This window comes from Simochromis diagramma, unplaced genomic scaffold (assembly GCF_900408965.1).
Source record: "Simochromis diagramma unplaced genomic scaffold, fSimDia1.1 OVJJ01000316.1, whole genome shotgun sequence".
Classification (NCBI taxonomy): domain Eukaryota; kingdom Metazoa; phylum Chordata; class Actinopteri; order Cichliformes; family Cichlidae; genus Simochromis; species Simochromis diagramma.
In genome coordinates this window covers 21,971-44,230 of record NW_024387221.1, presented here as the reverse complement: position 1 = coordinate 44,230, position 22,260 = coordinate 21,971, and the positions used below count along the sequence as shown (strand labels likewise).

The window sequence follows — 22,260 nt, the reverse complement described above, 5'->3', positions numbered from 1 at the left end:
CAGAGCAGAACAGGACATCCATCCACAGCAGTGAGCCCACTGAGGCATGCACACACAGACACACACACACACACTCTGAGCAGGAAGGATTTAGAGTTGGATCATAAAGATAAGAGCAGATTTTCCACTGAGGGCTGCAGACAGAAACATGAAGCTGCTGCATGTCAGAGTGTTTTTGTATGAAGTTACTGTTCAAACACTCACACATTCAGCGCTGTGCAGATACGGAGAGCAAGAAAACAACAAGTCCAGAAACGTCTCATCCAATAGGAAATGTTTAACTCTTTCATTTATTTGTATCTCTATTGTGATTGTTTCATGAAAGAAACATTTTGGTCACACAACACAATTTACTCAGAGTGAATAATTATTAATCGTAGCTTTGACTTAAACTGTTACAGCCAGGAACTTTCTACAATATGTTCCTGTTTAAAACCCAAAACCTTTCATTAAGATGAAACTTTTAAAAGAGCAACAACACTTTCTTTTATTCTGAAGAGTGATCTTAGGATTTCTACCAAAGTAAGACTTTATTCTCCTTGCATACAGAAACATTACGACCAATCAGGACACAGCTACAAACCAAACAAAGTTACTACTTGTAACCAAAAAGTTGTTGTTTGTAGCAGACTGTGTGTTTTAACCCACAGTGTCTGCACAGTTTGTTTCCAGGTGAGACTCATTCATGATGCACAGGTGTGACCCCTGCAAGGAAAGGTGTGCGTGTGTGTGTGTGTGTGTGTGTTGTGTGTGTGTGTGTGTGTGTGTGTGTGTGCGTGCATGTGTGCGTGTGTGTGCATGTGTGCATGTGTGTGTGTGTGTGCGTGCATGTGCGTGTGCGTGCATGTACGTGCATGTGTGTGTGTGTGCATGTGTGTGTGTATGTGGGAAGCAGCAGGGCTGATGGGAAACGTAGTGTTAATGGAGGTTTACTGCTCTGGAGGTAGGAATAATAATGTGACAGTGATGAAGGAACTGATGTTTCCAGTGATACACAGAGACTCTTTAAAATAGAAACACCCGCCTGAGTGTGTGTGTGTGTGGTGTGGGAACCAGTGATCCCAGCCTGCAGCTCCTTATTGGGACAAAAGGAAAGAGGCTGCTGCTGCATATTTTGGAAACTCACTCTCTGAGGTTGGAGTCGCCTTCTTGGACTTCTTGTCGGCCGGAGAGTTTTTCAGCCGGGTCTGCAGGACACAGAGAGACAGAGAGGGAGGAGTTAACACGTGCACACACTCAGGTGCTCTCTGAGAGCTCCACAGCCGTGAACCCCAACACAAACATCAGAAACCCTCCGGCAAACACTGAGCGTTCACCTGCAGAAAATTCATATTTTATTCAAACTGAAAACAAAATGTGTGTTTACAGAGCTCAGACATTTCACATTCTGCTCTCCGACATGACACACATCACTGAGCACATTCACTGAATGCTGCGTGGACCCAGAGAGGGTGTTTGGTAACACGCCGCTCAGTGAGACTCAGCGAGACGACAGAAGTTCAAGTCAAGTCGTGTGAGTGCAGAAAAATGCCACCGGCTTTTTGTGAGGGAAACCAGCGCGGTGCTGCATTCAGGGACGAACTATCAAAAAAGTCACTGCTCAGACTCAGAGAACCCAGGTACGTAAATAACAACCAGGAGGCATACAAGTGTAAGCGTGCACGGGACTCAGTCCAGCCTGAGTTAAGGTCCTTTCACATCGGACGCAGCACAGCGCTGCGCTCTGAAACCCATTCATGTCTGTTGTTTGCCTCGTGCAGCAATGGTTTTCCAGCTGTGCCAAGTAAGCGCAGCACAAGCACAGGTGCAGCAGAGTGCAGTACTCGCATGAGTCGCACCTTCGTGCTACCAATAGAAACTAAGCCTACAGCTGTGGTAAGTTCAACTGCACAATGAAGGAAAGCGTTCTGTGCGTGTCTGAGTTCGGTGAACTGTTTGTCACAGGTTTACGTGCACGTACGGGGAACTGCACAGCTCTGCAGAGGGAAAGCAGCGTTCTGGAAACGACGCATTCTTCACTAGTCAGGACAAAGGTTTCTTCTTTAAGGATTTATTAAAGGTTTAGACATAATACAACACAAACTGTCGTAGAGGACACAAAGTCAAAGACGTTTAGAAGCGACAAGGTGCAGGCACTTCTCGTATACGTAGAGCAGTCGCAAAAATGACGTACAAGCAGAGCGCAGCACAACACAAATTTTGGATCTTTCGCTCTAGTTTGCAGTGAGACATGCTGCGTCTGATGGGCCGTCAGGCTGCAGTCTCTGGGTGCTGTCTGGACGGACCCGGTGCACAGGCGTGAGACGATCCTGGAGGTCTCAGAACTGAACCACAGTGTTCACACAGCCGGACACTTTCTGTGTTCTCTGGAAGTCACTGCTGTCACTTCCTTGACTTCCTGTCCAAACACAACATCACAGATTCACAGCACATGGTGGAGCACAGTTCATCGTGTTTCCATCGCGAACTCTGCCTCTGTCCTCGCCACGTTAGCTCACAGCAAAGAAAGAGCCGAGTGTCCTCGTGCTGCTTCAGTCTCAGGTGTCCATGAGCACCACAGGACTGAGACACACCTGAAACAGCGGCTGCGTCCGTGCTGCAGGCTGGACCACGGCGTCCGTGCTGTTCTGGACACAGCACACCGAGTCTGTGGTGTTCGTGTTTAAAACCAGCTGACTAAACCCTTTACAAACAGCTGATGTCCTGACGACCAGCGCTAACCCGTCTGCAAACAGGAGCCGATCTTTGATAAAGTCAAACTGTGTTTGTGTTCGTTGGTTCTAATGACAGGAAACCCAGCTGACCCAGCGCTGCAGCTTCTGCTGCATCACTCTTCCAGTCCAAACCACTGCAGCGACCATCAAAGAGAGTGGGCGGGGGCTAACATGACCCATGAATGCTGATGTTTGTGTGATCTTTCCAAAGAAGCAGAGCTGCACTGCTGAACAGAGTCGTGTGTTCAGGAGGCTTGACTCATCGGTTGGTGTCTGAGAGTCAGTGCTGATGACGGAGTCAACAAATGTTCGTGGACACGGCAGGAAGTAAACAAGCTCTTTGGTTTAGGACAGATTACGACAAACATATCAGATACATTTCAGATCTTCATTCAGACAACAAAAGTACACTTTAAAGTTTCTCTCACAGTTTGAATGCTTTAAACCTGCGTCTACATCAGGATGCAGGAGGAAGAATAACTGTAGAGGAAAGACCAGAAGAACAAAACAGCAGAAGAAGAAGAACATGCGGCACTGAAGGAAAGATCTGAGACAGGAACAAAGCTTTGTTCTCACCGTCTACCAGAACCGTGCAGGAACACTCGGCTTTGCCTGCCGAGTTCTCGGCTCTGCATTTATACTGGCCTTCATCCTCTGGCAGGGCTTTGTCTATGGTCAGGGAGCAGAGGCCGCCTGCAACACACAACACAGCACAATATAACGCAACCCACACAGGACACAGTCAGATCAGCACCAGGTCAAGTCTCATTTCTTACATTCCACAAAGTTAATCAATAAAAATGAAGGTATGACTCCTTACACATTTCATTTACTATGAACGAGCTATCAGAGCGTCACGTTCTCCACCCTTTTAGACGCCATGTGAGACTAAAGGCCATCCTCCGCTGCCGGTGCGGCATCCTTCAGAAAGGCTTTCTTCTTCCTTCAACACGTGTTAGGACATTTCTTTGCTTCAGACAGAAGGACAAGCATCACACTCCTCTGCCTCTCACTTTGATCAGTGAAAATAAAAGCTTTCCCTGTTAATCAGACTCTGTGACCTGAAAGATGGTTTTAAAAAAATCTTTTAAAAGATTGTTGTTTTGGTCGCCTCCGTCCTGTTTGTTCCAATCAGAACCGAGATGTTTAAAACTCGATCGGCCAGCCGAGAGTTTAGGGAACCTGAAGTTCACAGGACGGGACAAAACTGAAGCGTGAAGTCAAAGAAACCCTCGTAGAGGTCGGCGGGTGATGGACAGTTTCACCAACAACAACACGAGTCTCTAACACTGCCCCCTGGTGACAAAGCACAGCTATCACAGAAATTCACGGATCTGAGGTGACCTTCATACGACCTGCACACGACCAACACTCAACCTCACCCTAACCCTTTTTATTTGTGCTTCGTGATGCTATCGTGGCGCTGAGTTACCATCCATCCATCTTCTTGTCCTTTTCTGGTTCAGGGGAGCAGCCTAGCCAGAGAAGCCCGGACCTCCCTCTGTGAGCCACCTCCTCCAGCTCACCCGGGGGAACAGCGAGGCGTTCCCAGGTCAGCCAAGAGATGCAATCTCTCCAGAGTGCCCTGCGTCTGCCGCAGGGCTTCCTCCCACTAGGACACGAACACCCCGCAGAGGAGGCGTCCAAATTGGATGAACTGCCTCAGCCGGCTGCTCCACTCTGATTCCCTCCTCACCACATCAGTAATGGCCAAACACCATCTGGAGAAAACTCATTTCCACTGCTTGTTTCTACGATCTCATAATCTCATCTGCAAATTTCATAAAAGAGGAGGATGACAACTAAAGTCAGAGAGGTCCTTACAGCTGACAGGCTCGGACCTGACCGAGGCAACGTCTTAAACATCTGTGGAGAAAACATCTGTCGTCCCTCCACCCTGCTGGAGCTGAGGGGATCTGCACCAAATCCAACAAAGCGTGAAGAGAAGGCAGGAAGCTGCTGCGACTCGTTGAATCAACACTCTGAACACTTTCTGTAAAAGGATCGCTTTGATCTGACGTTTTATCGTCATGACGACCCTTCAGCCAACGATCACGTCGTTTTATAACGACGCCTACAAAACCACAAGAGCAGAAAGTGAAGATCTGAGTTCATCATAAACATGCTGCTGCCTTTAAATCTGCACCGACACATGTATGTGACCTCTGACCTTTAACATGTGACACACAGACTCCTCACTCTGCAGGATAAACACACACAACCAGGGGCTGTCCTCCAGACTGAAATAACACACTGAGGGATTATTATTACACACACACACACACACACACACACACACACACACACACACACACAGGTCTTTACAGGACATCACAGTGTGTGTTTCTATGCTTGTGAGGACCTTCAGGCTCTTTCTTAAAGGGTGAGTCTGCCTATTTTTATAAATGTGAGCCATCAGTCTGATTCTGACGGCTGCTGTATTTATTTCACCATCCATGCTGAAAGCTTCCTGTTAATGAAAGTTTCCTGCTGGAGCCGCTGATAACGGCACAGAGAAGAAAAGATTGTGACAGCTGGTCCAGCTGCTGAAAGTGAAAGTGAACTCAAAGTGTCCCTCGACCATCAGGAGGAGGAGAAGCAGTGAGGGTGACTTCAGCAGAGCGGCGAGCCCGACAAAATCCAAGCACGGCGTGGATCTACACGACATGCTGCATGCTCATTGGCTAATGACTCAATCATCTCCTGCTTCCTGTTTCTTTGTCGCTATCCGGTTGTTCAGTCTGACGTCACTAGCCGTGTCTGGACCTAAACTCCGCTGCAGGTCCATATATCAAACGATCACTATGGCATTACTGAGAGTTGAAAAACTGTCTAAAGTCTTTCATGTTTAATAAAATGATCAGCGTTCTGCTCTACCAGGTGTAAACAATTGAGTTTAACATCCAGGCATCCATGAAAACGGAATTTATGACATTTAACGGAGTTAGAAGTTAGCAGGGAGTTAGCTCGCTAGCTTCTATCTAAATACAATATAGCATGTCCTGACTGCGGGGTTTTGGAAACAAATTAAAACGTACAGCTCTGCTATCACTTCCAGCATAAATGAAGACAGAAAACTAAACAGCAGTGACGTTTGTAGGGTTACTGAAGTTGGGCTAGCTGGTATATAATGATGTGCTACGTGACCGCTAGCGACACAGCTATGTTAGCATAATATAAACAAGCTAACTTTTTTTCCACTCGATAAAAGTTAACGTGAGTGTTCTTGGTGGTCAGGAACAAATGTAATCGCATGGCAGGATGCTGTAAAAGGACCAAACTTCAGCCAGGAGAACAACTGAGATAATCCATCCACAATACGAGGTTAGTCATTCATATACTGCTGCATGGGCTGGGCTGTAGTTACATCCTAAGGTTTTAAAAACTGAGCTTAAATAAATGATTAGCGGTAATAAAAGCCGAGGGAGGTCAACAGGGATCACTGACTGTTTTAGGAGCTTTTTGAGATTAAATAGAAGGAAATACAAAACATTAAACATGTTAACAACACAAAAGCCATATTAAACGCAGACTACTTTAGGCCCGGAAGTAGGATTCGTCACGTCATCACTTAACGACCGGATAATAAGGTCCTCATTTGCAAAGTAAACATGAGGCGGGCAGCAGGCTCACACACTCCGACTTTTACACAACTGCCAGAGGAGTTTCCCCCTACTGGAGATTAGAAAGAATACAGGTTTAAAGTAGCTGAGCACCGGCTGTGTCCATCTTCTCGTTTTTACTTGATCAGCTGATGTTACATTCCTGCAGTGCGGCTAACTGTCACTGCCTTCTTAATGTTATTGCTAGAACAATCACGCTAACTCAATTTTAGCAAAGTTGTGTCTAAAGTAAGTAAAACTATCACCATCACTGCTAAACACAAAAAAGTCCAGACTGAATTTAAAGTAAACTTTGTTTTTTACATTTTTGTCTTCACAATCAAATCCATGAACGACAGTTCTGCTCAGCATGTTCAAAGTTACTGAACAAGTTTTAAAGATTAGCTTCGGGGAGACGTAACTAAACATCATGAAGACAGTTTAAGACAGACAGAGTGTCCCTTCAACTGATGAATGAATCCCTGCCGGACCTCACAAGTACAGTAATACGTGTGTGTGTGTGTGTGTGTGTGTAGTGATCTGCTTCCATATGAAATTCCAGTGACGGTCACACATCACATCCTGCTTCTATTGTTTCACATCTGCGTTCTATTATTAGAGTCTCAATCCTCAGACCTCCATCAGCAGCTGCTTCAGCTCCTCCACCGACTCCACCAACGCTGCTCCACAGCTTCACCTCCTGATCTCCGCCTCCCTGTCGCGCTGCTCATTCTGTCGTCTTTAATCTGAGGGGTTTTTCTGTTTTCTCAGCCTGAATAAATTCAGTGGCTCTAATCGATTCTGATCACTTCCATTGATGATCGCAAACAAACAGTACTGCTAAATAAAGTTTTTTTGAATTCAAAGAGAGCCTTCGGGGTTGCTGTGAAATGTAAACAAAGCCCTCCTCCCTCCTTTTTAACCAAATCATGTCAGAAAACCTTTCACTTCCTGTTGTGCTGTGTGTGTGACCTCTGACCTTCGTTTGCGAGGATGATGAATTTGGACGCCTTGATGACCTTCCCGTCCAGCGTCCAGGTGACAGTGACATCAGAAGCGGTGGCGAGGCGGCACTGCAGCGGAGCCGCTGACCGTCCAGCACCGTCATGTCGCTCAGCTTCTCTACAAACTCCGGCGCCGCACCTCCTCCTCCTCCGGTGCTCTTCTTCTCATTAATCCCTCCATCCATGCAGTTGTTCACCTCCGCCTTCTCCCGTTCTTCTCGGGGCCCGTCGGGTTCTTCTTGTTGGCGAGGACAGAGCGGAAGTCGCCGCGTTCTTCGTGGGCGTCTCTGCGGCCTTGCTGCTGTTGCTGCTTGCGGCGCCCTTCTTCCCCAGCACGCTGCGGAAGTCGACCTGCGATGGGGAGTTCACCTTCTCCTCGCTCTTGGGTTTGACACCCTTGAGGTTGGCCTTAAAATCCATGTGGTGGCGCTGGTTATGCTCGGTGGTGGCGGTGGCGGTGGCGGGGGCCGGCCTCCCTCTGCTCGTCTCCCTCTTGGATGTTTTTGCCTTGAACGGCTCGGCGTCCAAGCAGCGAGCGGAAGTCCAGCTGCTGCGCCTCCCTCTGCCGCAGCTCCTCTTCACCCCGCTCCCTGGTTTCCACACAGCGTTTGAGGAGGCCTCTGGGAGCAGTGGTCTGGTCCTCCTCTTTCTTCTTCTTCTCTTCTCTGTGCAGGTGCGGGAGCTGCCGGTTCTCCTTCTGCTCCTCGTTGGCCTCCTGCCACTGCCGACTGACACCACTGCTGCTGCTTCTCTGCTCCACGCCTCCTCCTCCTTTGCCACCTCCTCTCAGCACCACGCTCCCACCAGCTGCTCCTCCTCCTGCTCCTCCTGCTGCTGCTGCCAGGCTGGATGAACAAGCACAGAGACAGATAGAGGGACAGAGAGAGAGCAAGAGGACAAGCTCCGCCCCCCAGGTCTTAGCTGGTGGGGTGGGAGGTGGGGGGGGGGGGGGACCTCGACTCAAATTGTTCATGTTACATCACAAGTGACTCAACTGCCCGAATATGGGCATGAGCAGAGGGAACACACACACACACACAGATGTAAACAAAGAAAAAGCAGACTGAGGACACACTCCTCCTCCTCCTCCTCCTCCTCCTCCTCCTCTGAAGCTGCTGACTCTTTTTCACAGTTTCATCAAACTAGAGCAAACGGGGTTTCTTCCAGCAAACACTCGCAGCAGAGTAAACACACAGAGGAAATACTGGCTCTGATTGGTCGGGGTGATATGGACGGATTAGAGAAGCTTTAGGGAATTTCTGGATAAATAACAGAAGGATGGAGGGAATGGTGGGTGGGTGTGAGGAGGGGGTGGAAACAGGAACAGAGAGCTGGGAATAGTGGGGGGGGGGCTGACAGAGTCAGACTCTATGCTGATGATGCAGAGGTCTGTTTAGGGAACGAGACGTTTTAAAAACTCGTCAGGTTCAACCAATCACGCTCATACGGCACAGAAATCTGACTCCGCCCTGTTCAGCCAGCTGCAGGTGTCCAGGTGAGTGAGGTCTCACCTGCTGCCGTCCCGTCCTCTCCTGTCCTTTTCTCGTCTTTCGGTGACCGACAGCGTGGCCACAGCGCTGCACTCGCCCACGCTGTTCCTGAAACACAAAGTTTATCTTCTACATGCAGCACACTCTCATCTTCTCACAGGCACTAAGACCATCTCCCACTTCCACGCCACTGATTCATCACAGCGGTGTTTTCATTCAGGCACTGCTGCACTGTGCTATTTGCAACGTCAGACTTCATATGAGAAACTGATCCTTTTATCTCTCATTAATGGCACATAACATTTTCCCTTTAAGAGAGGAAAAGACACCAGGTAGGCTCCACTGGTCCTGATCAACAATGTTCAGAAACATTTGACTGAAATTACCCTGGAAGTTGTTGTCTTTGTTGTCTTTGTTAGCACTAATCACATTATGTCTTGATGCTCAATCATCACTTCAGTCTCTGAAGAAGTCACATTATGATGTGGAAAACCTGATATTTACTTTTATAGATCAACTGTTTGTCTTTTTCAGTCCGAAGCTCTCCTGTATTCACATCTGTGGAAAAACGGCCTCTGTGCCATCAGAGACGTCTTCAGGTCATCTGTTGATTGTAAAAGTCGTTTTTATATAGAATGACCTCTGCACTTGATTTGCTCTGCATCAACCTTTGAACGGCTAAGACTTCACAGACAGCAACCCTACACTCGCCCCACGATCTGAAGAAAACACAGGACACCTTCTCGTGACAAATGGAATCAGGTTTGATGTTTGTTAGAACGATTATGTCATGTTAGCTGTTCCAGCTGAGGACAGGTTTTCCTTCTTTTGCACTGTCAAAGCTGTTACTGCTCACAGTGTGATGTTTGAAACCATCCAATACTGACTTGGTTTGTAAATGACTTTCGGGACATTCAGAATTTGTTTTTACTTGAGATCCAACAGTTTCCTGTTTTAGTAAGTTGGAAATTATCCATTATTATGAAGTGTGTATTTCAATAATAATGTTTGATTGACAGTAAATCTTCAGGCTCACAATGTTGTCACTCATGGCTCAATGACTCTGAGGTTTAAAGCTGCATTTCCATCGTAGGAACTTTCTACAGGTTCGGGACCATTTGGATAAAATTAGGTCTGAACTAAGTTCTGGGGATGTTCTCTTTACCTCCAAAGGTGTAGTACTTCAGAAAGGACAGGAACTTGGTCCAAAATATCTGAACTTTGGAGTTCGTGAAATATCAAAAGATCCTGAACTTTTCAGAGATCTGGAGCTCTGAAATTTCAGGACCTTGGATGGTCCAGATCAACCATCCAAGGTCCCCAATACACCTGAACCAGAACTGTTCAGGAACTTTACCAACATGACCAAGTGTTTGATTGGTTAAGCACTTGTTCTCAGTATTACTGTCACTTAAGAACACCCAGAGGACCTCGTCTGTGCGGCATTAGGCACCTTTAAATTCCTTGATGTTGGTTTGTGTTTCGGGTAAAGTGCAGCTTTACCGTCTCTCACAGTTTCTTCATGTTCACTGGCACCAGCACATCACATATGATTTTCATGAGCAGAAGGAGATTTCTCTTCTATTCTCGAGTTACATAGTCATGCTTTGAATATGATGCAGACTGCTGTATGTGCTGGGGTGGATGATGAGGTTATGGATGAATAGATTATGGAGGGGGAGGGCTGGTGGTTCCTCTGTGAGTGTAATCCTCACTGCAGCTCTGTACTGACGATCACTGGGATTATTTCAGCATGTCTGCCAGAATCTGTGTCTTTTTTATGACATGTGAGTGTTTACAGTATCGGCGGCTGTCGATCGTTACCTCAGGCTGATCAGGTACTCTCCGCCATGTTCCTTCTTCACCCGTCTGAAGAAGAAAACAGAGTTAGCTGTATCAGGTGTGGTTAGCTGCAGAGCGTGTGGTTTGCGTTTAACTGTAAACCTTATGAGCAGGGAGACGACGTCCTCCTTTCTGCAGAAGTTCATAGTCGCCTCCGGAGGTCAGAGATCGGCTCGGGTCGTTTCTGGTCCAGGTGTACTGGGGAAACGGATCTCCGGCGATGGCACAGGACAGAAGAACATGTGACCAACAGCAGCGCTCACCTCTTTGGGCTTGGTGATGAACCAGGGCTGGACGCCGTCCTGAGGCTCTGCAGAAAACCACAATAATAAATCGGGGTTTATATGGAGGTCGTGTGGTTGAGCCTCACATAGGAAACCCAACATATACACTGTAGATAGTGTCTGAACACAATGACACCAAAGTTGATCGGTCAGTGGTTGAGCTGCAGCACAGACATCCTCAGTTACAGCTGGAGGGTTGATGTCTTCTCCCTCGCAATCCTCATGGACACTAATCAGATCATCCCGGGAGTTTGGATGTATAAACATCGCATCCACACAAACTCAGGATCCACAGACCGTTCAACCTCTGCATGAACTATAAGTTACCATTCAGACTCTGACAATAAAGAAGCATGTAATGCATGAACAAAGCAACAATCGCACTGAACACCCGACAGACACCGGCTTGACAGGACTGGAGTTTTCTTTGGCTTTTTTTGTCATGTAGAGGCTGTGTGCAGGCAGGAGCGGTGATATGGACCCAAAGTGCAGACACTCTGAGGCAGTAAGTAAACTCAGATTATTGCTATATGGAAAACAGAGACCTAGCAAAACTGAGAGTACAAATACTAAACTGAAAATATCAATAACCTGAACACACAGCAAGATGAGGGTAGATCGCGACACGGACACAGAGAAACACAGAGAAACACAGAGGGGGCAATCAGGGCTGACGAGACAAAGGATGCAAAACCTGACGCTTTAACATGAGACACGGACTTTCAAAGTAAAACAGGAAACACAGACTGAACGTATAGACACAGACTCATAAGCAGGCACTGCAACAGAGACGTGGGAACAGGGCAGACACAGACACTGACTGGACACAGAATAGAGTATGGAAACCAAAACCTGAGACCTACATAATCAAACACCAAGAATAACGGGAGGAAAATAGAAATGCAAAACAGAAACCAAAAGCTTCACAAAAATAAACTAAGAAGAGAACACAATAAAGGGTACAAGACAGAAACCACATTTTTGGGCCAAGGTGGATTTGGTATCAGGATCAGAAAGGCTGTGGGTTTGTAATTGTTGTGTTTGTGAACATTGCAAAAATCCCCACATTGGTGTCACTCAGGTCTCAGTGCAACTGCAGCATACCCTCCACCGTGAGCCGGGCCTGGGTCTGGTCCTCTCCATACTGGTTCCAGGCCTGGCAGCTGTAGGTCCCGGTGTCCTCGGGGAAAACCTCGTGGATCAGCAGAGTGCAGCGGGTTCCCTCTCTGAGGAGCTGGAAGTCCTCTGACTCGGTCACCTCCTGCCCATCGTGGAGCCACACCAGCTCTGGTGGAGGGTGACCTGAGGACCACACACAGCTTCATTCAAACATCAGGACACATCAGTGAAGACCAGTACGCACCAAAGATCCTTTTACTTAATATTATAATTATTATATGCAGTATTTTTGAGAATTAAAGGAGTGGCAATATTTTGTTTATTTAATTTACATTTTAGTGTTGTTGAATCAAAAGTACTTTAAAAAAAAGGCAAACTGGAAGCGCAGTTCCTCTGAAATCCAGCAGAGGCAGCAGTGAGTCAGTCCTCATAGACGTTAGCCTCATACATGAACTGATTGGTCTTCATGGATAATTATCCACCTTCATAACCCCTGTACAGGGGTAGGTGGTCTTTATAACTCACCTGTTTATTTGTTATTAGGGGCGTGGCCTCTTTGACTGACAGGTGGATGGTGACACAGGTGGCTGTAGCTGCTAACTGTTTGCTAGTTTCACCTGAACTGGACCTCTGGGCTGTGTTTGTGCAGTTGGAGCATTATTAATGACATCATCTGACCAATAACATGGCTGCTGTGAGGTCACTACTAACAGACCATCCAGAAGGCGGAGCTTCAGTTTTTTATGCACAGTGAAATTCAAGGATTGTGATTGGACGTTTGAGCACTGATCAGCAGGTATCTGTGTCTGCACTCCATCACCTCATCCAGATACGTCTGGCTGCAGGACTCATTATGTCAAGTACCGTCACAGCCGCCATTATTCAGATACAGTCAGTGATTTAAAGCTAAATTCACTGTTATTTGATTCATTTCATGGATGCTTCAGTAAAGCTGCTTTAACTCTAGCTGTGGATGTAAAATTAGTTTAAATACTTTTCACATTTAGTAAGTACAATTATTTATTAATACGTCAGTATGACTTCAGGGAGTTCAGTGTAATGATTGGGTAAGAAAAACATCCAGAGGTCAGAGGTCAGAGGTGTGCGTGTGTGTCTGTGCGTGTGTGTGTGTGGCAAGGTGTTTCTGCACAGTGTACCAGGGGCACGGAGAAAAGTTGTCGTACCATAGGCACGAGGAGTGTGTGTGTGTGTGTGTGTGTGTGTGTGTGTGCGTGTGTGTGTGTGTGTGTGTGTGTGTGTGTGCGTGTGTGTGGCTCCATAAATTTCAGTTTTGTGTGGAAATGAAGCTCGTGCAGAGAAGCAACAGCACCTCTGATCCTCACACAGCTTATATGGAGAAGAAAACCCAGTGTGGAAAATCATTATGTAACACACACACACACACACGCACACACACACACTGCGGGGTTAATAATGTGGGGACTCATAATGAACTCATAATTCAGAAACAATGCGTGCTATCATATCAGAGCAACAACAACACTCAGAGGAAACGAAGAAGTAAATCTGCCCTCATCGCATCTCCTCCATCTCCCCAGAGATCAGACAGGAAATACCACAGCTCGCAACACACACACACACACACACACACATTACGCTCAGCTCCACCGTCATGGCGACTCTGCTGCCGTCCATCACCTTCAGATCGCTCAGGCGACCAATGAAGCGAGGAGCTTCACACGCAGAGCTCTGACCTCTGTGACCTCTGACCTCCCGCCTCTCTGTCTGCCTGCAGGACGGAACACATAAAGAAGAAAAAGGAGCAGTTACTAATGTAATCAAGTACATTACTCCAGTACACGAGAGTACTCCAGTCTGCTGATACTTCAAATGTCAAAGGGAATAATGCACGTTTGACTTCCTGTTTTTATTTACAGTTGTAACAAGCCAATCACATTAAACTATCATAATCCAACCCAGAGCTCAGTGTGTTAGCCCGAGGCAGAGAGAGAGCACAGAGCACCAGCCTGAGCCTCACTCGTCCTCTTCCTTATAAGGAGCGAGGGTTTCCTTTTCTCTCTCAGACACACACACACACACCACACACACACACACACACACACACACTAAAGTCCATTAAACATGCCTGTGTATGTGTGTGTGCGCTCATGTGAGGAGGAACAAATGTGTGTGTGCGTGTTTGTTCTGTTGTACATATCAGAAATACCAGAGAGGACACACACTGCTCACCGGCTGTGTGTGCGTCACATAACTGATGAACACACACACACACACACACCACACACTGTAACAACAGTTAGTATAATCATATTTCCATGCTGGGGTGTTCCAGGGTTGATGAGACGAGCGGGGGCAGAGGAGGTGAAGAAACAGAAATCTGAATATCTGAACGCCGGCTTTTGGTTTATCTTTCCTTCTTACACCAGTGACAAAAAAATCCATCTACCCATCCATCAGCCCTCCACCCATCCATCCCTCATCACTCCATCTATCATTCCATCCAACCATCCAACCATCCATCCATGCATTTATCCATCCATTCCTTCATCAATCCCTCCATTAATCTTTCATCACTCTATCATGCATCCATTTCTCCATCATCCATCCATCCATCTATCCATGCATCCATTCCATTGTAACCAGAAGGTTGCTGGTTCGAGCCCCGGCTTGGACAGTCTCGTCGTTGTGTCCTTGGGCAAGACACTTCACCTACCGCCTACTGGTGATGGTCAGAGGGGCCGATGGTGCGTTATGGCAGCCTGGCTTCTGTCAGTCTGCCCCAGGGCAGCTGTGGCTACACCTGTAGCTGCCTCCACCAGTGTGTGAATGTGAGAGTGAATATAGTGGAATTGTAAAGCGCTTTGAGGTTCTCAAAAAGCGCTATATAAATGCAATCATTATTATTATTATTCCTTCATCCCTCGTCCATCCATCCATCATCCATCCATCCTTCATCACTATCCATTTCTCCATCCATCACTTCACCCATCCATCCATCCATTGCTGGTAAAGTAATTTGGTAAAGTTCTGCACAACAGCTGCAGCAGACCCAGCCTGTCTAGTTTGGGAGTTTCAGAATTCTCTACTTTTACAAAGAAAATGAAAGTTTGTGAATATTGCTCTCCTTCAGCTGAGGTTATGAACCATGACGCTGTGACCTTCACGTTAAACAGAAAACCATAAAACTGCTGTTTCCAGCGCAGGAATTCAAACTCTGATGGATCGATGCACGCTGTAGTTTGGCAGTTCTTTATTTTGAAAGGATATGAGCACTTCCTCCTACACTGTGAGGAGTCATGTGACCTGCAGATACAAACTCACTGAGTGAAACGACTTCAGCAGCCGAGACAGATTCTTCTCAGACTGCAGATGAGACTTTATTGTCCTCACATGGAAATCTGCTGTCTGTGGGAACCCGCTGGTATTTCACTGTGTGTGTGTGTGTGTGTGTGTGTGTGTGTGTGTGTGTGTACTGAGTGGGGGATTTCCTGCTGCATGCCTGATTGTCCTTATAAAGCTGCGATGAAGGTTCCTCTCCAACACGCTGATCAGTGATTGGCTGACTGATGCTGCTCTCACTCATCCCTCTAATAAAATGAAATTCTGCACTATTCAGCAAATTACATTCAAAATAAAGTCCAGAAACCATCAGGGCAGTAACTCTTCCTGCAGCAGCTTCTTTGATTTCTGCTTTGAGCTCAGTAACGTCACAGAGCTGGTGTTACGACAGCGGTGGTTATATTTTATCACGCGGGTCTTAGATTAATGATAAAATTTACGTGAGTAGTCCAGGTGGGAGGAAGATATAAAATATTGTGAGTGATGAAAAATAAACATTACCACAAATAATTTTCACATTCACAGAGCTGCATCTGCAGGACCCAGACTGAGGTCTGTGAGCTACATTCATCCACAGGAGCTGTGATACCAGCAGCGTTCTGGTTTCTATTATTTCATCACATCTGATCAGCTAAACAGTCTGAAATCAGAAAGTTAGACTTCCTGATAATAATGAATTACAGTCGTCCAGCCTGGAAGTAATAAATGCATGAACTAGTTTTTCAGCATCACTCTGAGACAGGATATTTCTAACTTTAGAGATGTTGCACAAATGGAAGAAAGCAGTCTTACATATTTGTTTAATATGTGCGTTGAAGGACATGTCCTGGTCAAAAATGACTCCAAGGTTCCTCACAGCGTTACTGGAGGCCAAGGTAATGCCATCCAGAGTAAGAATCTGCTTAGATACCATATTTCTAAGCTTTCATTTGTAACCTTCACTAAAGCTGTTTCTGTGCTGTGATGAGCTCTGAAACCTGACTGAAACTCTTCAAATAAGCCATTCCTCTGCAGATGATCTGTTAGCTGTTTGACAACTACTCTTTCAAGGATGTTTGATATAAAGGAAGGTTGGAGATTGGCCTATAATTAGCTAAGACTGCTGGGTCTAGAGATGCTTTTTGAGTAAAGGTTTAACTACAGCCAGCTTGAAGGCCTGTGGTACATAGCCGATCATTAGAGATAGGTTGATCATATTTAAGATCGAAGAATTAATTAATGGCAGGACTTCTTTGAGCAGTTTTGTAGGAATGGGGTCTAAAAGACACGTTGATGGTTTGGAGGAAGTAATTATTGAAGTTAACTCAGAAAGATCAGTTGGAGAAAAAGAGTGTCATGGTCTCCGTGCCTGCCCGGTCGGCCCCACAAGGCTACATTTGCTGTTTCTGTTCTCTCCCTCTCTGCCTGGGCGGAGCTCACTGTGGGCTCCCGCCCTTGGCCCACACACACCTGACAACAATCACCTGTCATCACCGGGAGCACTATTTGAGGCTGGAACACAGATCCTCTCGTCGCTGGATGATTGTACTATTGACGTTAGTGTTCTCACAGCGCCTGTGGACTTGTGCTTCATAATTTGTGATTTGTTGGTGACTTCCCTCTCTTCTGCCTCAGATCTTCCCCCCCCCCCCGGACCTGCGACCTCCCTGCCGTGTGAACGTGTGTGAGTGTGAGCAAAGAAGACGTGAGCGAGTGTGAGAGAGCTACCTTGTGATTCCCTGGAGTTTGGATTCCTTCACTGTACATTATTGCACTGGCACTGTAAATAAACTACACCTTGGAGACACCTAACCGCTCTGCGTTTGAGTCCCTGTAACCAGATCGTGACAAAGAGTCTAACTTAACATCAATGGTACTAAGAGTAGCTGTAGATAATATTACATCTGTGGGATGATTATTGGTCACTTTTTCTCTAATGATAAAAATTTTATTTGTGAAGAAGTTCATGAAGTCATTACTGGTTAACGTTAAAGGGATGGTTGGCTCAACAGAGCTCTGACTGTTCATGTTTCTACAGTGGAATCACTGGTGACCACTTTAAAGACACACTGTGCTGGAAACTGTGAGCCTCGCCTGCTCCGGACCAGGTGAGATGTTCAGTATCAGTTACCATGGTGACTGAACAAGGTAAGACACTGAAAACTGTGACTAAGCTCAGCAGATCTCCTTCTGGTCTGCAACATTTATCAGAGGCAGGAGTTTTATAAGATTTGCTCCACGTTCCCGTTATTTGCAATAATATCAGTGAAATAAATCAGTTACCGTCACGTGGAACAAAATGTATAAAGAAAAGGAAACGATATGATGAATGAAACAAAAAGTCTCATCATGAACAAACTTGTGTGAGCATTGAATGAGATGAACTGAGGCTCCTGAGCTGAGAGGCTCAGGCTGCAAACATCAGCACACACGAGTCACTTCCTCACAGGTGGTAATCTGTTTTTAATCATTTTAAATCTGCTGATAGCGGCCGACCTTTCATTTCATCCATCTTCATGTCCACAGAGCAGTTTAAAGAGGGCCGAGTGTGAACGCGAGAGAGCAGAAGATCAGGAAAAACAGACGACAGGAAGAGGAGGAAGTGACAGTCGGGATGGGAGAGTGACAGAAGCACGCCATTTACCAAAGTGTTTCATATTTCACTGCAGTGTTTACTCAGCACTTATTTATGAAACCATGTTCTTACAAACCTGGGCCGCAAACTAAAGAGCAGCAAACCAGACCAAGAGTTTCTGAGTCAGCATCACTCTGTAGCTGCTGTCCAGCCGAGGCAGACCTGGGATCAGCTGCAGAGCTGAGAGGAGTCCCCACCGCGTGATGAAGCTGTGGACTCCCTCTGCATGCCCTTCTTGGGTCGGCTTCAGTCTTACTCTGTGGTGTGTGTGTGTGTGTGCTGCTGCTGCGTGTTTTGTCTTTATATGGCTCTCGGCTCTCTGCTGCCTCTGCTCAGCGGTTCAACGACACGGCGCTGAAAAACCTGAGCTGTGACTCCAGCTGATCCACGTGGTTACATCAGCTTCATGATTCTGACCAATCGAAACGACTGGAACAGAGCAGGTAACGAGACGGTGTGAGTAACCTCACCACACACACACACACTCTGGTAATCAGTTAATCTGCTTCATGCTGATGAAGGAGTCACGGTGACTGTAGGTGATCTGTATGAGTGGATGGAGGAGGTGGAGGTGTTTGCAGGTCTGCAGAGATAATAACACTAAAGCCGCTCGTGGGTTTAACAGCTGAACGCTTTCCCCAGCAGCAGCTCTGCAGGTGGTTTCATCCCTCTTGAAGATGACCTCTGACCTCTGTGGAGGTGCTGTGTGTTTGCAGGATTCCAGTAAGGATGGAGGAGCCCACTACACTGTGGTGTGAATGCTGCGGGTGTGGGTGCTCTGTGACGACGACTCTTCTGTTTTAAAGTAAAGACAGATTTGAAACCCAGACTCTATTTTCAGACTTTATGTCATTGCTACAGTTATGATGGACCATAAACTGGTGTTTGCTCACTGCAGCCTGTTCCTGTCATGAAGGTGAGCAGGTGTCAACGTTCACGGTGTCCACATGTTTCAGGTGAGCTGATGAAACACTTCCTGTGAGTTCAGAGTGCACTCGTCTTCTTCCTGCTTCACTCCAAACGTCTCAGATTCTCCCCACACAAACATTTCTGTCCTGTGTGTGTTTGTTTTTCTCTCTGATCAGAAGGTCAGGTCAAAGGTCAGGATGGAGTATGTCCTCAGTTTCCTGTTGGACCATGATTGTGTTTCTGTGAGAGTCAGTGCTGCCCTCTGCTGGAGGACTCGGTCATCACACTCTGAGCCTCAGAGTGAAGCTGTTCCTCTGCCCTGCGTTACAACATCTATGCATCCACACAGGGTCATGGACCGACTCTTACACAGCACCTTTCTGCTCTCCCACAGTACTCAAAGCGGTCTATACAACACGCCACATTCACCCAGTCACACTCACCCATACACGCATGTCTTCTAAGATTGTTGTGCTTCCTTACTAACATTCATGCATTCATTCTCTGATGGATGCATCTGAGAGCAATTTGGGGTTAGTATCTTGCCCAAGGAAGGAGCCAGGGATCGAACCACTAACCTTCCGAACAGTAGATGGCCACCCCCCATCCATTCATCCACCCCCCCCATCCATCATGAAGCAGCTCTGAGGAGATGGTTTAAATAAAGGTTTCATTTCAGGTCCTTTAGTCTATGTGAGGAGGAACTCACTGTGCACGAGGAGCGTCCACGCTGCAGAGTCCACCGTCAGCCCGTCAGCGTTCGTCAGCTGACACCTGTACGTGCCCCGGTCCACCCGTCTCACCCTCTCCACGGTGAGAGTGAGACGGGTGCCGTCTCGTCTCTGCCGCAGACCTGATCCCGTCCTCACGGGCCCCCCGTCCTTCAGCCAGGTGACCACGGCCCCGGCAGCAGAGGAGGACACTGTGAGGAAGAGGAGAGGCGGCTCATACTCACAGGATCTTAAAGTCACAGTAAAGCTGTGGAGGAGCTGAGACCTGAAATGAAACCTTTATTTAAATCATCATTAACCATCTGCTCAGAGCTGCCTCGTGTCAGTGATTCCAGCTTCACAGTCTGAGGCGTTTCTCACCTTGGCAGGTGAACGTGACCTGAGCTCCCTCTGTGGCCTCCTGGTCCAGGGGGACGGCCTCGAACCGCAGGTTGGAACCCGCCTTGGACGTCCTCACCGGCCTGAAGCACACAGGTGATCCTGAACACACCTGAAAGTGGATGTGACTTCACATTTAAATAAAAGTGAATTGATCCAAGTTCTGACCTGCTATCTGAGCCGGGTCCTGACTGCTGGACCGAGCAGGTCTGATCTGGATCAGGAGCGTCGATGGACCGGACCTGCAGGGGAGCAGGAGCTCTTTCACTTCATGTCATTCTCTTTCATTTATTCTGCCTTAGATGGCATGAGTTTCAGAAACATTATTATTAGTAGTAGTAAAATAACCTGATCAGGTGCAGTTCTCCTCTCAGCCAGCAGAGGGAGCTGTGCAGGTGGTTCGCTCCTCCAGGAGGCGGCCTGTCTGGGCTCTTGCTCCTCGGGCTGGGAGCTGGGAGCAGCTCTGCCCTCCTTCTGGCTCCTGGTTCTGGTCTGGGGTCGTCAGTGGGCCGGCCGGTCCTGCAGGAGGAACCAGAGTGGATGATTCTGAACATGCCGTCCTCATTACCGCGGTGACTGTCCCCGTGTGACAGCATGTTTTTAATTCTCTGCAGTCTGGAAATATTTGATTTACTGGTGGATTTATTTTTATGACGTCTCTTTTCGGTCAGACAGTAAGAAACCTCAGACGGATTATTTGCAGCAGGTTCTGAAAGGTGAAACCTGCCGGTTAGCGTCCCCACAGGAGTTCAGATTGATGAGGAATCTCCTCTGCTTCCTTCAGCTGCCTCTAACCTGCTGCTGTGAACACTCAAGCAGTTTTCCAGGACAAGTTTCCAGCTCGTGAAGCCAAAAGATCTCAAACTCAGCTGGAAAACTTTAGCAGCAGCAAAGGAAAGAGGAGCCACGTTTTCCAGGAGCTGACGAAGCTCTGAGAGGGACGCTGCTGTCCGTCCACCAGAGCTTCAGACAGGAAACAGCTCTGAGGGATTCTTACTGTTAACACATCCAGACATGACAGCACTCACCTGGACGAGTCGTCAGGAGCACCTGGAGAAGAGAGGGGAGGACACGTGAGAGAGAGAACGTCCACATCATCAGCATCCACACAGTCACACGCTCAGAGCGCCTCACCGCCACCAGCTGCTCAACATCAGGCTGTAAACATGTTTTAACGTGGGGCTGACTCACTGCTGCCTCTGCTGGACAGCAGAGGAACTGCAGCGTTTGGTTTGCAGTTTTAAATAATGACAAATGAGCGCGTGCAGCAGCTGAACGACTCTGATTGGCTGCCTCACCTTGGACGGTAAGCTCGGCGCAGGCAGTCGCTGTTCCGGAACCGTTGCTGATCAAACACTTGTAACTTCCTGCATCCTGGACAATCACATCCTTTATCTCCAGGAAGTGAAGGCCTGAGCGCTCGTACATGCTGACCCGCCCACCAGACTGAAGCTCCGCCTCCCCCTGAGAGACAAACAGTAAATACTGAGTTAATCAGTAAAAGCGGACAAAGAATCTGTCCTCCAGCCGCCGCTGCGAGTGAGACTGAGATCCCACAGCTTCTCAGCTGTTCCTCTGCAGCTCTGATCTGAAGCTCCTCGTACCTTGTGCCACGTGACCCTGGGCTGTGGGCGTCCTGTGGTTTTGGCGGAGAACTTGGCGCTCTGTCCCGGCTCGGCAAACACTCGGCTCGGTTTGTTGATGAACTTTGGGGGACTCTCACTCCAAATGCTCGGCCTGTTCTCCACAGCAGGAGCTGCAGAGCGACACCTGGAATCGTGAGAGATGGAGTTCTGGGATCAGCACTTAGCAGTTACTTCTTTATAAGCATGGAGTGCAACCCTGTGCAGCAGCGCCCCCTGCTGTTTGGATGCTGGTGTTTACACACTGCTGAAAAAATGAAAGGAGCACTTTTTAATCTGAGTTTGACATCAAGTCAGTGAACTTTGGGATACTGATCTGATTGGTTCAGTATCAGAGGAGGTGTTAATCAGGTTCAGCTGCTTTGGTGTTAATGAAACTAACAACAAGGACACAGCCCCCAGAGCAGGAATGCTTTCACGGGTGGAGGACACTCGCATGTTTCCTTCCTCTTCTCTTCTGACTGTTTTTCACTAGTTTTGCATTGGCTGGTCTCCATGCTGGTAGCATGAGGTGAGGACTGGACCCTGCAGAGGCTGCTTAGGTAGCTCAACTCCTCCAGGATGCTGCTGAATGTGGGAGGCTTATTCATGGAGGGACACACAGCCCCC

The 22,260-nt window shown here is 47.5% G+C and overlaps 1 pseudogene; it reads right to left on the bottom strand.

The window, feature by feature from the left end:
* Positions 1-22,241, bottom strand: part of LOC120746548 — a 28,593-nt pseudogene extending 6,352 nt beyond the window's left edge.
* Positions 22,242-22,260: the final 19 nt, after the last annotated feature.